Source organism: Loxodonta africana, chromosome 4 (genome assembly GCF_030014295.1).
Source record: "Loxodonta africana isolate mLoxAfr1 chromosome 4, mLoxAfr1.hap2, whole genome shotgun sequence".
NCBI lineage: Eukaryota > Metazoa > Chordata > Mammalia > Proboscidea > Elephantidae > Loxodonta > Loxodonta africana.
This window is the reverse complement of record NC_087345.1, coordinates 108,765,268-108,780,846: the sequence shown is the minus strand read 5'-3', so window position 1 is coordinate 108,780,846 and position 15,579 is coordinate 108,765,268. Positions and strand designations below refer to the sequence as shown.

General features: G+C 40.1%; 1 protein-coding gene across 1 annotated transcript in view; it reads right to left on the bottom strand.

Annotated features, from left to right (window-relative positions):
• The window catches only part of TMTC1 (transmembrane O-mannosyltransferase targeting cadherins 1), a 336,358-nt gene that overhangs the window by 83,199 nt on the left and 237,580 nt on the right, over positions 1-15,579 (bottom strand). The window lies entirely within an intron of this gene.

The following is a 15,579-nucleotide window of genomic DNA, read 5'->3' as shown; positions in this document are numbered from 1 at the left end:
TCCAGCTTGCTCTGGTTATAAGGAAAAATCTGGGCTGCTGAGCAGAGACTTCTACTGAGAGCACAAAGGAGCCAGTGCAACCACTGGCACTTGACAAAATCATAACCTGGAGAACCAAAAGCCAAACTCTGCCTGTCAAATGTTTGGTTTAGCTCAGTGCTAAGATGCATTTCAAACCATGCATGAGAAGTGCCACTGCTGTCTCAGATGACGGAGCTGATCACTCGCGCAGAGATATCTCTCATATACAGGCTGGTGGTATCTCCACTTTTGAACACAACTTTATTGACAGGGCTAAAGACACTTGTATCTTACACTTTTATGATACATGCCCAAAGGGAATTTTACAGGAAATGCATGTCAATAATGTTAGAATAAAAAATATTTTAAACCTGTTGTTTGAGAACTTTGTGAGCAATCATTGTGCAAACAGTACAGATGTACTTCTGTGAACCATACCCAGAAGCTTTTAAATGACAAAAGAACAGTACTCCCATTCCTATTTACATCAACCTAAAGCGAAGACAACCTTCTACCTCCAGCCCAAGCATTTTGAGACATTTGCTATGGCTTCACTTGTCCTTTAATTATGTGCAACAACAAAATTTTTTTTTTATTAGTATCACTGCAATTCTACCTTTTAACTTGTCAACAAATTCAAAACAACCTGCTGAAAGAATCTATAAATAACACTAATGATACAAGACAGACACAACCTTACCATTTTGTTTTTTAAATTCTCAGCCTTCGATAACCTTAAAAATTTGCACTTTGGAAAATAACTTCCTACAAAAACCAAAGATATTTATACAGATTGGGGAGTGTGAACTAAATTATAATGCACAACAGCTCCATGAAGCAACTTCTCCACATTTCAGATCATGACAGTTTTCAAAGCAGACATAGAGACTGGGCTGGGGAAAAATAAACAACTCAAAATCCTCCGTCTCTGTGGGGAAGGCGTTCAGGCCTGAATCCCCTACATGGACTTGGAAGAACGCTTTTGGGATTCTGGGGAGTGCAGCAACAGTAATGAAGGAAGAGAATGTATGTACACCCACCAGGCCGACATGCTGGAGATGCAACTGCTTATTACAAGAGGAAAGTATGATGAATACGTTCTACAAATTTGTAGTCTTATTAACACAGATCCAAGTCTCTTATACTGTAATTAAATTGTTACCTTATATTCACCTATTCATTCACTTCTTCATCCACAAATATTTATATAGAACTTAACAAGTGACAAGTCCTCTGCCAAGTACTAGGGATATAATGAAACACAAAGGCACAGTCTTTGCCTCTCAACTTTCAAATCTGCATTACAAGTGTTTGTATAACTTAATAAATGGATATAATGGGGGCATGGAAGTTCCACAGAGCTGTGAATTTGAGGGGTCCCTATTGATTACTGATTTTTAATGCAATGAACCAACTGGTTCTACGATTGGTCCAAAAAGCCTCAGATATTTTCCCAAGAACTGAACCAACCTTGCTGTCAAAAGTGAATTAGGCAGTGAAGAAAGTTTAAGTACAATTCTAAACTGGTATGTTCATACACCCACTCCCCACTTATCTATACGATTAAGTTCCAAAGACCAGGGCATCATGTGAAAATCAGTGTTATGTGAAAATGGAGGATGACGACATGAGATCACAAAATGGAGAATGACTACATCATTACATAAGTGCCAAATTACATCATTCCATAACTGCCAAGCCACTGAAAATCATGGCCCAGCCAAACTGACACATAAACTTAACCATCACAGCCAGCATTACTCTTGCCCTGCGCCTTTGAGTTTGTTACTGCCAGACGTATGTCATTAATGCAAAAGATAGTTGGGCAGTAGATTCTTTACTATTGTCCTAAATGCAAAATATCAGATAACGAGACAATCGATAAGTGAGTAGGTGCAATACATATGAAGAACAAAAAGAGTGAGGTGAGGTCAGTTCCAAAAAAGTGTACATCTTTCTATAATTTGTACATTGTCCACCTGATTTCTAGAATCTTTGTCAAACACTATATGGTATAGGTGCATTTCCTTAAATTGCAGACTTTAAATTTCTCTGAATTTTAAACAACTCTGATACTGAAGAGCTGATAAGCTCAGTATTTTAAAATGAAGACACATGCAAAGAGTAAACCTTCATTAAAAAAAAAAAAATTGCCATCAAGTTGATTCCAACTCATAGTGACCCTATAGTACAGAGTAGAACTGTTTCATACGGTTTCCAAGGAGCACCCAGTGGATTTGAACTGATGACCTTTCGGTTAGCAGCCATAACTCTTAACTACTATGCAATCTAGGATTTCCACATCTTCATATGTAAGGAATAAAAAAAAACAAAAAACCCCAAACCCATTGCTGTCAAGTTGATTCCAACTTACGATGACTCTATAGGACAGAGAAGAACTGGCCCATAGGGTTTCCAAGACTGTAATCTTTATGAAAGCAGACTGCCATGTTTTTCTCCCACGGAGCAGCTGGTGGGTTCAAACTGCCAACCTTTCAGTTAACAGCCTAGTACTTAACCACTGCACCACCAGGGCTCCTTTATACAACAACCGTATTTCCCTAATTTCTCAAATTTTCAAGCCTGGACTTTGTCAAGATTTCTTCTTTAATATGAAATCCTTTTAAGGGAGGAGTACACCATACCTTTTTCTTAACTAGTCACAAAATCCATGCATCTATTTTTTTTTCTTTTTTCCTGCTGAAAATGTACACAACAAAGCATACACTAACTCAACAATTTCTACATATACAAGTCAGTGACATTGGTTATATTCTTCAATATGTGCCACCTTTATTGATATCCTTTTCCAAAATACTCACAATCATTAACACAAACTCACTGCTCCCCTAAGCTTCTCATTTAATCTTTAGAGTTGCTGTTCTTGATTTAACCTTATATAGATAATTCTTAAAAAAAGCACAATGCGGGGGCGGAGCCAAGATGGTGGACTAGGCAGACGCTACCTCGGAGGCCTCTTACAACAAAGACACGGAAAAACAAGTGAATCGATCACATACATAACAATCTACGAACCCTGAACAACAAACACAGATTTAGAGATGGAGAACGAACTAATACGGGGAAGCAGCGATTGTTTTCAGAGCCTGGAGCCAGCGTACCAGTCAGGTACGGCACAAGCACAGAGAGCTGCTCCACCCCCCTGAACTAACCCCAGGACGGGGAGCAGCCGGTTCCGCGGGCGGCGTGGGACGCAGCCGGTAGGAGAAGTCCCCGGGAGGCAGTGACTGGTCTTGGAACGGGGAGAGCAGCGTCCCAGCCAGGGAACCATCCCGCCGGGATTTGGACTGGACGCAGGTACGGCATAAACACGGAGAGCTGCTCCACCCCCCTGAACTAACCCCGGGAGGGGGCCCAGTTGGGTCGCGCGGGTGGCGTGAGACGCAGCCGGTAGAAGAAGTCCCCGGGAGGCAGCGACTGGTATTGGAGTGGGGAGAACAGCGTCCCAGCCGGGACACTTGGTCACGGCACAAGCACGGGGAGCTGCTCCACCCACCTGAACTAACCCCGGGAGGCGGCCCAACCGGTTCTCGGAGGCGGCACAGCAATGCGGCTGGAGGGACGAGAAGTCCCCGGGAGGCAGCGACTGATTTTGGAGTCGAGAGTGCACCGTCCCAGTAGGGGAGCCTTGATGCTGGGCGTGGGGCTGGAAGCGGAGGATCTGACCATGACTCCAGCGGGCCAGACCCCCCGGGGGCAATCTCCACACAGCCAGCACACATAGGTAACGCGCCCTGCGGGAATCTCAGATATAATAGTCATTCCAAGCAAGACAAGCAACTCTGGCTATATTCTGAGGTGCTACTCTCCTATCTCTCTGTTCCCTCCCCCACCCTCCCCAGGCGGCTTCATTAACATCCGAATAGCCTGAGCCAGAGGGAGAACTCTGATAGGGATCTGACTGCATTTTTTTTTAGTGGATTTTCTGGAAAAACGAGTTTCCCAGTGATGGCTCGGAGACAACAATCCATATCAAACTTAAAGAAGCAGACCATGACAGCTTCTACAACCCCCCAAACAAAAGAATCAAAATCTTTCCCAAATGAAGATACAATCCTGGAATTATCAGATACAGAATATAAAAAACTAATTTACAGAATGCTTCAACACATCACAATGAAATAAGGCAAACTGCAGAAAAAGCCAAGGAACACACTGATAAAACTGTTGAAGAACTCAAAAAGATTATTCAAGAACATAGTGGAAAAATTAATAAGTTGCAAGAATCCATAGAGAGACAGCATGTAGAAATCCAAAAGATTAACAATAAAATTACAGAATTAGACAACGCAATAGGAAGTCAGAGGAGCAGACTCGAGCAATTAGAATGCAGACTGGGACATCTGGAGGACCAGGGAATCAACACCAACATAGCTGAAAAAAAATCAGATAAAAGAAAAAAAATGAAGAAACCCTAAGAATCATGTGGGACTCTATCAAGAAGGATAACCTGTGGGTGATTGGAGTCCCAGAACCGGGAGGGGGGACAGAAAACACAGAGAAAATAGTTGAAGAACTCCTGACAGAAAACTTCCCTGACATCATGAAAGATGAAAGGATATCTATCCAAGATGCTCATCGAACCCCATTTAAGACTGATCCAAAAAGAAAAACACCAAGACATATTATCATCAAACTCACCAAAACCAAAGATAAACAGAAAATTTTAAAAGCAGCCAGGGAGAAAAGAAAGGTTTCCTTCAAGGGAGAATCAATAAGAATAAGTTCAGACTACTCAGCAGAAACCATGCAGGCAAGAAGGGAATGGGACGACATATACAGAACACTGAAGGAGAAAAACTGCCAGCCAAGGATCATATATCCAGCAAAACTCTCTCTGAAATATGAAGGCGAAATTAAGATATTTACACATAAACATAAGTTTAGAGAATTTGCAAAAACCAAACCAAAGCTACAAGAAATACTAAAGGATATTGTTTGTTCAGAGAACCAATAATATGAGATATCAGCACAACACAAGGTCACAAAACAGAACGTCCTGATATCAACTCAAATAGGGAAATCACAAAAACAAACAAATTAAGATTAATTAAAAAAAAATACACATAACAGGGAATCATGGAAGTCAATAGGTAAAAGATCAAAATAATCAAAAAGAGGGACTAAATACAGGAGGCATTGAACTGCCAGATGGAGAGTGATACAAGGCGATATAGAAGAATACAAGTTAGGTTCTTACTTAGAAAAATAGGGGTAAATAATAAGGTAACCACAAAAAGGTATAACAACTCTATAACTCAAGAAAAAAGCCAAGAAAAACGTAACGACTCAACTAACATAAAGTCAAACACTATGAAAATGAGGATCTCACAATTTACTAAGAAAAACGCCTCAGCACAAAAAAGTATGTGGAAAAATGAAATTGTCAACAACACACATAAAAAGGCATCAAAATGACAGCACTAAAAACTTATTTATCTATAATTACGCTGAATGTAAATGGACTAAATGCACCAATAAAGAGACAGAGAGTCACAGACTGGATAAAGAAACACGATCCATCTATACGCTGCCTACAAGAGACACACCTTAGACTTAGAGACACAAATAAACTAAAACTGAAAGGATGGAAAAAAATATATCAAGCAAACAATAAGCAAAAAAGAAGAGGAGTAGCAATATTAATTTCTGACAAAATAGACTTTAGACTTAAATCCACCACAAAGGATAAAGAAGGACACTATATAATGATAAAAGGGACAATTGATCAGGAAGACTTAACCATATTAAATATTTATGCACCCAATGACAGGGCTGCAAGATACATAAATCAAATTTTAACAGAATTGAAAAGTGAGATAGATACCTCCACAATTATAGTAGGAGACTTCAACACACCACTTTTGGAGAAGGACAGGACATCCAGTAAGAAGCTCAACAGAAACACGGAAGATCTAATTACAACAATCAACCAACTTGACCTCATTGACTTATACAGAACTCTCCACCCAACTGCTGCAAAATATACTTTTTTTTCTAGTGCACATGGAACATTCTCTAGAACAGACCACATATTAGGTCATAAAACAAACCTTTGCAGAGTCCAAAACATCGAAATATTACAAAGCATCTTCTCAGACCACAAGGCAATAAAACTAGAGATCAATAACAGAAAAACTAGGGAAAAGAAATCAAATACTTGGAAAATGAACAATACCCTCCTGAAAAAAGACTGGGTTATAGAAGACATCAAGGAGGGAATAAGGAAATTCATAGAATGCAACGAGAATGAAAATACTTCCTATCAAAACCTCTGGGACACAGCAAAAGCAGTGCTCAGAGGCCAATTTATATCGATAAATGCACACATCCAAAAAGAAGAAAGAGCCAAAATCAGAGAACTATCCCTACAACTTGAACAAACAGAAAGTGAGCAACAAAAGAATCCATCAGGCACCAGAAAAAAACAAATAATAAAAATTAGAGCTGAACTAAATGAATTAGAGAACAGAAAAACAATTGAAAGAATTAACAAAGCCAAAAGCTGGTTCTTTGAAAAAATTAACAAAATTGATAAACCATTGGCTAGACTGACTAAAGAAATACAGGAAAGGAAACAAATAATCTGAATAAGAAACGAGAAGGACCACATCACAACAGAACCAAATGAAATTAAAAGAATCATTTCAGATTATTAGGAAAAATTGTACTCTAACAAATTTGAAAACCTAGAAGAAATGGATGAATTCCTGGAAAAACACTACCTACCTAAACTAACACATTCAGAAGTAGAACAACTAAACAGACCCATAACAAAAAAAGAGATTGAAACGGTAATCAAAAAACTCCCAACAAAAAAAAGCCCTGGCCCGGACGGCTTCACTGCAGAGTTCTACAAAACTTTCAGAGAAGAGTTAACACCACTACTTCTGAAGGTATTCCAAAGCACAGAAAATGACGGAATACTACCCAACTCATTCTATGAAGCCACCATCTCCCTGATACCAAAACCAGGTAAAGACATTACAAAAAAAGAAAATTATAGACCTATATCCCTCATGAACATAGATGCAAAAATCCTCAACAAAATTCTAGCCAATAGAATCCAACAACACATCAAAAAAATAATTCACCATGATCAAGTGGGATTTATACCAGGTATGCAAGGCTGGTTTAATATCAGAAAAACCATTAACGTAATCCATCACATAAATAAAACAAAAGACAAAAATCACATGATCTTATCAATTGATGCAGAAAAGGCATCTGACAAAGTCCAACACCCATTTAGGATAAAAACTCTTACCAAAATAGGAATTGAAGGAAAATTCCTCAACATAATAAAGGGCATCTATGCAAAGCCAACAGCCAATATCACTCTAAATGGAGAGAACCTGAAACCATTTCCCTTGAGAACGGGAACCAGACAAGGATGCCCTTTATCACCGCTCTTATTCAACATCGTACGTGAAGTCCTAGCCAGGGCAATTAGGCTAGACAAAGAAATAAAGGGTATCCGGATTGGCAAGGAGGAAGTAAAGCTATCACTATTTGCAGATGACTTGATTATATACACAGAAAACTCTAAGGAATCCTCCAGAAAACTATTGAAAGTAATAGGAGAGTTTGGAAGAGTCTCAGGTTATAAAATAAACATACAAAAATCACTTGGATTCCTCTACATCAACAAAAAGAACACCGAAGAGGAAATAACCAAATCAATACCATTCACAGTAGCCCCCAAGAAGATAAGATACTTAGGAATAAATCTTACCAAGGATGTAAAAGACCTATACAAAGAAAACTACAAAGCTCTACCACAAGAAATTCAAAAGGACATACTTAAGTGGAAAAACATACCTTGCTCATGGATAGGAAGACTTAACATAGTAAAAATGTCTATACTACCAAAAGCCATCTATACATTTAACGCACTTCCGATCCAAATTCCAATGTCATATTTTAAGGGGATAGAGAAACAAATCACCAATTTCATATGGAAGGGAAAGAAGCCCCGGATAAGCAAAGCACTACTGAAAAAGAAGAAGAAAGTGGGAGGCCTCACTTTACCTGATTTCAGAACCTATTATACAGCCACAGTAGTCAAAACAGCCTGGTACTGGTACAACAACAGGCACATAGACCAATGGAACAGAATTGAGAACCCAGACATAGATCCATCCACGTATGAGCAGGTGATATTTGACAAAGGACCAGTGTCAATTAATTGGGGAAAAGAAAGCCTTTTTAACAAATGGTGCTGGCATAACTGGATATTCATTTGCAAAAAAGTGAAACAGGACCCATACCTTACACCATGCACAAAAACTAACTCCAAGTGGATCAAAGACCTAAACATAAAGACTAAAACAATAAAGATCATGGAAGAAAAAATTGGGACAACCCTAGGAGCCCTAATACAAGGCATAAACAGAATACAAAACATTACCAAAAATGATGAAGAGAAACCCGATAACTGGGAGCTCCTAAAAATCAAACACCTATGCTCATCTAAAGACTTCACCAAAAGAGTAAAAAGACCACCTACAGACTGGGAAAGAATTTTCAGCTATGACATCTCCGACCAGCGCCTGATCTCTAAAATCTACATGATTCTGTCAAAACTCAACCACAAAAAGACAAACAACCCAACCAAAAAGTGGGCAAAGGATATGAACACACATTTCACTAAAGAAGATATTCAGGCAGCCAACAGATACATGAGAAAATGCTCCCGATCATTAGCCATTAGAGAAATGCAAATTAAAACTACGATGAGATTCCATCTCACACCAGCAAGGCTGGCATTAATCCAAAAAACACAAAATAATAAATGTTGGAGAGGCTGCGGAGAGATTGGAACTCTTATACACTGCTGGTGGGAATGTAAAATGGTACAACCACTTTGGAAATCTATCTGGCGTTATCTTAAACAGTTAGAAATAGAACTACCATACAACCCAGAAATCCCACTCCTGGGAATATACCCTAGAGATACAAGAGCCTTCATACAAACAGATATAAGCACACCCATGTTTATTGCAGCTCTGTTTACAATAGCAAAAAGCTGGAAGCAACCAAGGTGTCCAGCAATGGATGAATGGGTAAATAAATTGTGGTATATTCACACAATGGAATACTACGCATCAATAAAGAACAGTGACGCATCTCTGAAACATTTCATAACATGGAGGAACCTGGAAGGCATTATGCTGAGCGAAATTAGTCAGAGGCAAAAGGACAAATATTGTATAAGACCACTATTATAAGATCTTGAGTAATAGTAAACCTGAGAAGAACACATACTTTTGTGGTTACGAGGGGGGGAGGGAGGGAGGGTGGGAGAGGGTTTTTTATTGATTAATCAGTAGATAAGAAATGCTTTAGGTGAAGGGAAAGACAACACTCAATACATGGAAGGTCAGCTCAATTGGACTGGACCAAAAGCAAAGAAGTTTCCAGGATAAAATGAATGCTTCAAAGGTCAGCGGAGCAAGGGCGGGGGTCTGGGGAACATGGTTTGAGGGGACTTCTAAGTCAATTGGCAAAATAATTCTATTATGAAATCATTCTGCATTCCACTTTGAAATGTGGCGTCTGGGGTCTTAAATGCTAACAAGCGGCCATCTAAGATGCATCAATTGGTCTCAACCCACCTGGAGCAAAGAAAAATGAAGAACACCAAGGCCACACGACAACTAAGAGCCCAAGAGACAGAAAGGGCCACATGAACCAGAGACCTACATCATCCTGAGACCAGAAGAACTAGTTGGTGCCCGGCCACAATCGATGACTGCCCTGACAGGGAGCACAGCAGAGGACCCCTGAGGGAGCAGGAGATCAGTGGGATACAGACCCCAAATTCTCATAAAAAGACCAAACTTAATGGTCTGACTGAGACTAGAGGAATCCCGGCAGCCATGGTCCCCAGACCTTCTGTTGGCACAGGACAGGAACCATCCCCGAAGACAACTCATCAGACATGAAAGGGACTGGTCAGCGGGTGGGAGAGAGACGCTGATGAAGAGTGAGCTAATTATATCAGGTGGACACTTGAGATTGTGTTGGCAACTCTTGTCTGGAAGGGGGATGGGAGGATAGAGAAAGAGAGAGAAGCCGGCAAAATTGTCACGAAAGGAGCGACTGAAAGGGCTGACTCAAGAAGGGGAGAGCAAGTGGGAGTAGAGAGTGAGATGTATGTAAATTTACATGTGACAGACTGATTGGATTTGTAAACGTTCACTTGAAGCTTAATAAAAGTTAATTAAAAAAAAAAAAAACCCTATGGGGCAGTCCTACTGTGTCACATGGGGTCACTACGAGTCATAATGGACTCAGTGACATTGGGTTTGTTTGTTTTTTTTTAAAGGAAATCTCAAAGTCTAGAATAATATTGTGTCAGAAATAGGTCCAGAAGCATCCATTCATCCATTTAGTCATTCACTTATTCATTCAACAAGTATTATCTAAGGTCTCCTATGTGCCAGGCATTTAAGATACGTCAGGGAACAAAAACAGACATAGATCCTTGCCTTTATGAAGTTTGATCTCTTTCAGGGGAAAACAAGTCATAATTAATAGCATGCTAAGTAAACAAATTGTCTAGCTTGTGTTGTCCTTGTTGGGTGCTGTCAAATTGATTCCAACTCACAGCAACCCCGTGTGTTACGGAGTAGAACTGCCCCATAGCGTTTCCTGGTCTGTAGTCTTTTTGGAAGCAGAATGCCAGGTAAGATCAATGGACAGTTCGTTCAGGAGGCACATATGTGTCTTCTACTACAAAAGATAATACCTGATTAATTAGTGTTTCTCAAAAGAAGAATAAATTAAAGGACAAATGATTACGTCACAGGGGCTATTTTAATAAAAATTTTGAAAGAGAGATGGTGGCAATAAGATAGGAAGCAAAAGCCCTGAGATCAGAGGATGCCTGTTTGAAAAACAGCGTAGAGACTGGTGTGGTTAGAGGAGAAGCAAGTAAAAAAGAAATAGGCTATACTATAACAGAGGTAATAGCGGGTTGAGTGTGGAACATAGAGACTTAGTAAGACAAGAAACAGAGGGACCCCCAGATCTGCAAACAAAATAACAAGAAATGGGCCAGGGCGTGGAAACAAAGCCACTCCCCGGAACAATGGAGCAGGGTATCTAAAAATAGTCCGCAAACGTCTTTAAAGTGGCCTTTCAGAAGCAGCTGGAGAAAACCAGGCCCAGGGACATGCGCAGAACATCCACCTGTGACCGCTATGTGACCTTCTACCACGGGCAGTGAGTGGCTACAGCCCCAGCCAGGGAATCGAAGCTGGGGAGCAGGAGACTGCACAGGAGTGACACCCCATAATAAATCCCGCTATGACTCCCAGTATATGCCAAGAAATGCCATGAAATATGAAAGACAGCTTTCTGGCCAACTAGCTGGAAGAGAGCCATTTTTATGCCTAATTCCAAGAAAGGTGATCCAACTGAATGTGGAAATTATAGAACAATATCATTAATATCACACCCAAGCAAAATTTTGCTGAAGATCATTAAAAAATGGCCGCAGCAGTATATTGACAGGGAACTGCTAGAAATTCAGGACAGTTTCAGAAGAGGACGTGGAACCAGGGATATCATTGCTGATATCAGATGGATCCTGGATGAAAGCAGAGAATACCAGAAGGATATTTACCTCTGTTTTATTGACTATGCAAAGGCATTCAACTGTGTGGATCATAACAAATTATGGATAACATCAAAAAGAATTGGGATTCCAGAACACTTCACTGTGCTCATGAGGAACCTTTACATAGATCAAGAGGCAGTTGTTTGGACAGAACAAGGGGATACTGATTGGTTTAGAGTCAGGAAAGGTGTGTGTCAGGGTTGTATTCTTTCACCATACCTATTCAATCTGTATGCTGAGCAAATAATACAAGAAGCTGGACTACGTGAAGAAGAATGGGACATCAGGATTGGAGGAAGACTCATTAACAATGTGTGTTATGCAGATGACACAACCTTGCTTGCTGAAAGTGAAGAGGAGTTGAGGCACTTACTAATGAAGATCAAAAACCACAGCCTTCAGTATGGATTGCACCTCAACATAAAGAAAACAAAAATCCTCACAACTGGACCAATGAGCAACATCACGATAAATGGAGAAAAGATTGAAGTTGTCAAGGATTTCATTTTACTTGGATCCACAATCAACAGCCATGGAAGCAGCAGTCAAGAAATGAAAAGACGCATTATATTGGGTAAATCTGCTGCAAAGGACCTCTTTAAAGTGTTGAAGAACAAAGATGTCACCCTGAAGACTAAGGTGTGCCTAACCCAAGCCATGGTACCTTCAATCGTGTCATACGCATGTGAAAGCTGGACAATGAATAAGGAAGACTGAAGAAGAACTGACACCTTTGTATTGTGATGTTGGCGAAGAATATTGAACACACTACGGACTGCCAAAAGAATGAACAGGTCTGTGTTGGAAGAAGTACAGCCACAGTGCTCCTTGGAGGCGAGGATGGAGAGACTGCATCTTACATACTTTGGACATGTTGTCAGGAGGGATCAGTTCCTGGAGAAGGACATGATGCTTGGCAGAGTACAGGAAGACCCTCGACGAGGTGGAGTGACACAGTGGCTGCAACAATGGCCTCAAGCATAACAACGATTGTAAGGATGGCTCAGGACCGGGCAATGTTTCGTTCTGTCTTGCATAGGGTCGCCATGAGTCGGAACCGACTCGACGGCACCTAACGACAATGACACGACTCCCAGAGACCTCCAGGCAGAAGCCATCTTGGAAAGCTGCTGCAAGTGCACCTTAGTTAACATATCCCTGCCTGTGCCTATGAATAAACATGAATCTTTTCCCTCCCAAGAACTTTTGGAAACTCGGGCCTGTCTTTTGTTCTGTGAGACGAGGGTATGCGTTGCTCTAGGCCCTCCTCGTCTCCGCTTGCAAGTCTCTTCAATAAAGCTTTGCTTGTGTGGGAAAAAAAAAAAAAAGCACAATGCTCAAGACAGAGATTCTTTTCTAATTAAGCTAAACTACTGTTTGGTTTGATGTACTGCTACAACCACAGTACATCGACACGGAACTGCTAGAAGTTCAAACCGGATTCAGAAGAGCACGTGGAATGAAGGTATCATTGCTGATGTCAGATGGATTCTGGCTGAAAGCACAGAATACCAGAAAGATGTTTACCTGTGTTTTATTGACTACGCAAAGCCATTCAACTGTGCAGATCGTTAACAGACTATGGATAACATTGTGAAGAATGGGAATTTCCCAGAATAATTACTTGTGCTCATGAGGAACCTGTACAAAGACTAAGAGGCAGTCATTCGATACTCTGTGGTTTAAAGTCAGGAAAGGTGTGCATCGTGGTTGTATTCTTTCACCATACTTACTCAATCTATATGCTGAGCAAATAATCTGAGAAGCTGGACTATATGAAGAAGAATGTGGCATCAGAATTGGAGGAAGACTCATTAACAACCTGCATTATGCAGATGACACAACCTTGCTTGCTGAAAGTGAAGAGGACTTGAAGCACTTACTGATGAAGAGCAAAGACTACAGTCTTCTGTATGGATTACACCTCAACAGAAAGAAAATAAAAATCCCCACAATTGGACTAATTACCAACATCATTATAAATGGAGAAAATATTGAAGTTATCAAGGATTTCATTTTATTAGGATCCATGATCAACACCCATGGAAGCAGCAGTCAAGAAATCAGACAATGCATGGTGTTGGGGAAATCTGCTGTAAAGACCTCTTTAAAGTGTTGAAAAGCAAGGAAGTCACTTTGAGAAGTAAAGTGCACCTGACCCAAGCCATGGTATTTTCAATTGCCTCATATACATGTGAAAGCTAGTCAATGAATAAGGATGATCAAAGAAGAACTGACACCTTTGAATTATGGTGTTGGTGAAAACTACTGAATATATCATAGACTGCCAGAAGAACAAACAAAACTGTCTTGGAAGAAGTACAGCCACAATGCTCCTCAGAAGGGAGGATGGCAAGATTTCAACTCACATAATTTGGACATGTTATCAGGAGGAACCAGTCCCTGAAGAAACACATCATGCTTGGTAAAGTAGAGGGTCAGCAAAAAGAGGAAAACCCTCAATGAGATGCACTGACACAGTGGCTGCAACAATGGGGTCAAGCAGATCAAAGATTGTGAGGATGGTGCAGGATCGGGCAGTAGTTTATTCTGTTGTACATGGGGTCGCTAAGAGTCAGAACTGACTCGACAGCACATAACAACAACTGTTTGGTTTAAAGATGACTTCAAGGGATAGTTTTGGTTTAAGGTTTAAAGATTTCCTCAGGGCAACAGTTTCTGGGGTCACCCAGCCTCAATGGCTCCATAAAATCTGGACCCCATGAAAATCTGAAATTCACTTATACATCTTCCCCCCTTTTGACCAGGACTCTTCTATAGACTCTTTGAGCCATGCTGCTTTTTGTCTATCAAGCCCTGACCTTCCATATTTTAGAACTGATCTTCTGCCCTGAGATGTAAGAGTTGTTAAATTTGGTCTAAGTAACACGGATTATTAAGAATATGTTTTATATTTAGATAAAACATGGAAACATAGTGTAGTTGAAACATATCCCCAACTGACTTCATTCTGATCTGGTGAATCCTCAGCTGGCAAATTATCTGACGGTAAGATCTTATCTGAGTCTCATAGAAGTTGACCTGAAATGACTGAACAATAAAGCCCTGGAATACCAAGTCCCACACATACTGTGATGCTTCAACACAGAAGTACCAGGGAGTCAAAGGTGACTCCTCTGATCAGATTTAACCTGGAAGCGCTGGCTTCTGTGAACAAAAATATATCAGAATGTCCCATCTCCCTCCTTGTTCTTTGTTTATCTCAAATTTTCCATAGGCAGGGATATTTTCCAGAAGACAATGAATTTAGAACTGAGTTTATTCATATTCCAAGAAAATAAACCCCAAAGGCACCTCTCGTGCATATGACTCTAGTTCCTCTTCCTATGTGCTGTGTTCCTGGGAAGGATCTGAAAAGTTTCTTTACATTAAGTTCTTCATGAGATATATTTCTTCTGTTCTTTTCTCAACACATCTATGGAACAACTGGAAGAAAAAGATCATTGCTTTCACAATCTGAGCACAGATTCTCTTGCTTTTTTGAAGATGAAATGCTCCTACTTAACCTCAGAACTCTCCCCTCAGCTTTAAATTTATGAGACCGCCAGCAGAAATAAGGCAGGGCTCGGGAGTAAGAGAAACCTCTGGTTTGAATCCCAACTTGGATGCTTACTGTTGTTTGATCTTGGGCAAATTATTTAAGTACTCTGAGTTTCAATTTCCTTATTTAAAAAAAGAAAATAATAATAGTGTTTACTCTGTATTGTTATTCTGTGCACAATAAATATACACTAAATAATAAATAGCATTTTTATGTCATAATATTATTAGGCAATTATTTTCAGCTAAAGAGAGTATGAGGCAGACAATGTGTAAAGTACGCGTGTATTCTAGATAAAGTTGTTTTTCCACCAGGCTCCCATAACCACAGTAATTTTCTAAGGCCACTA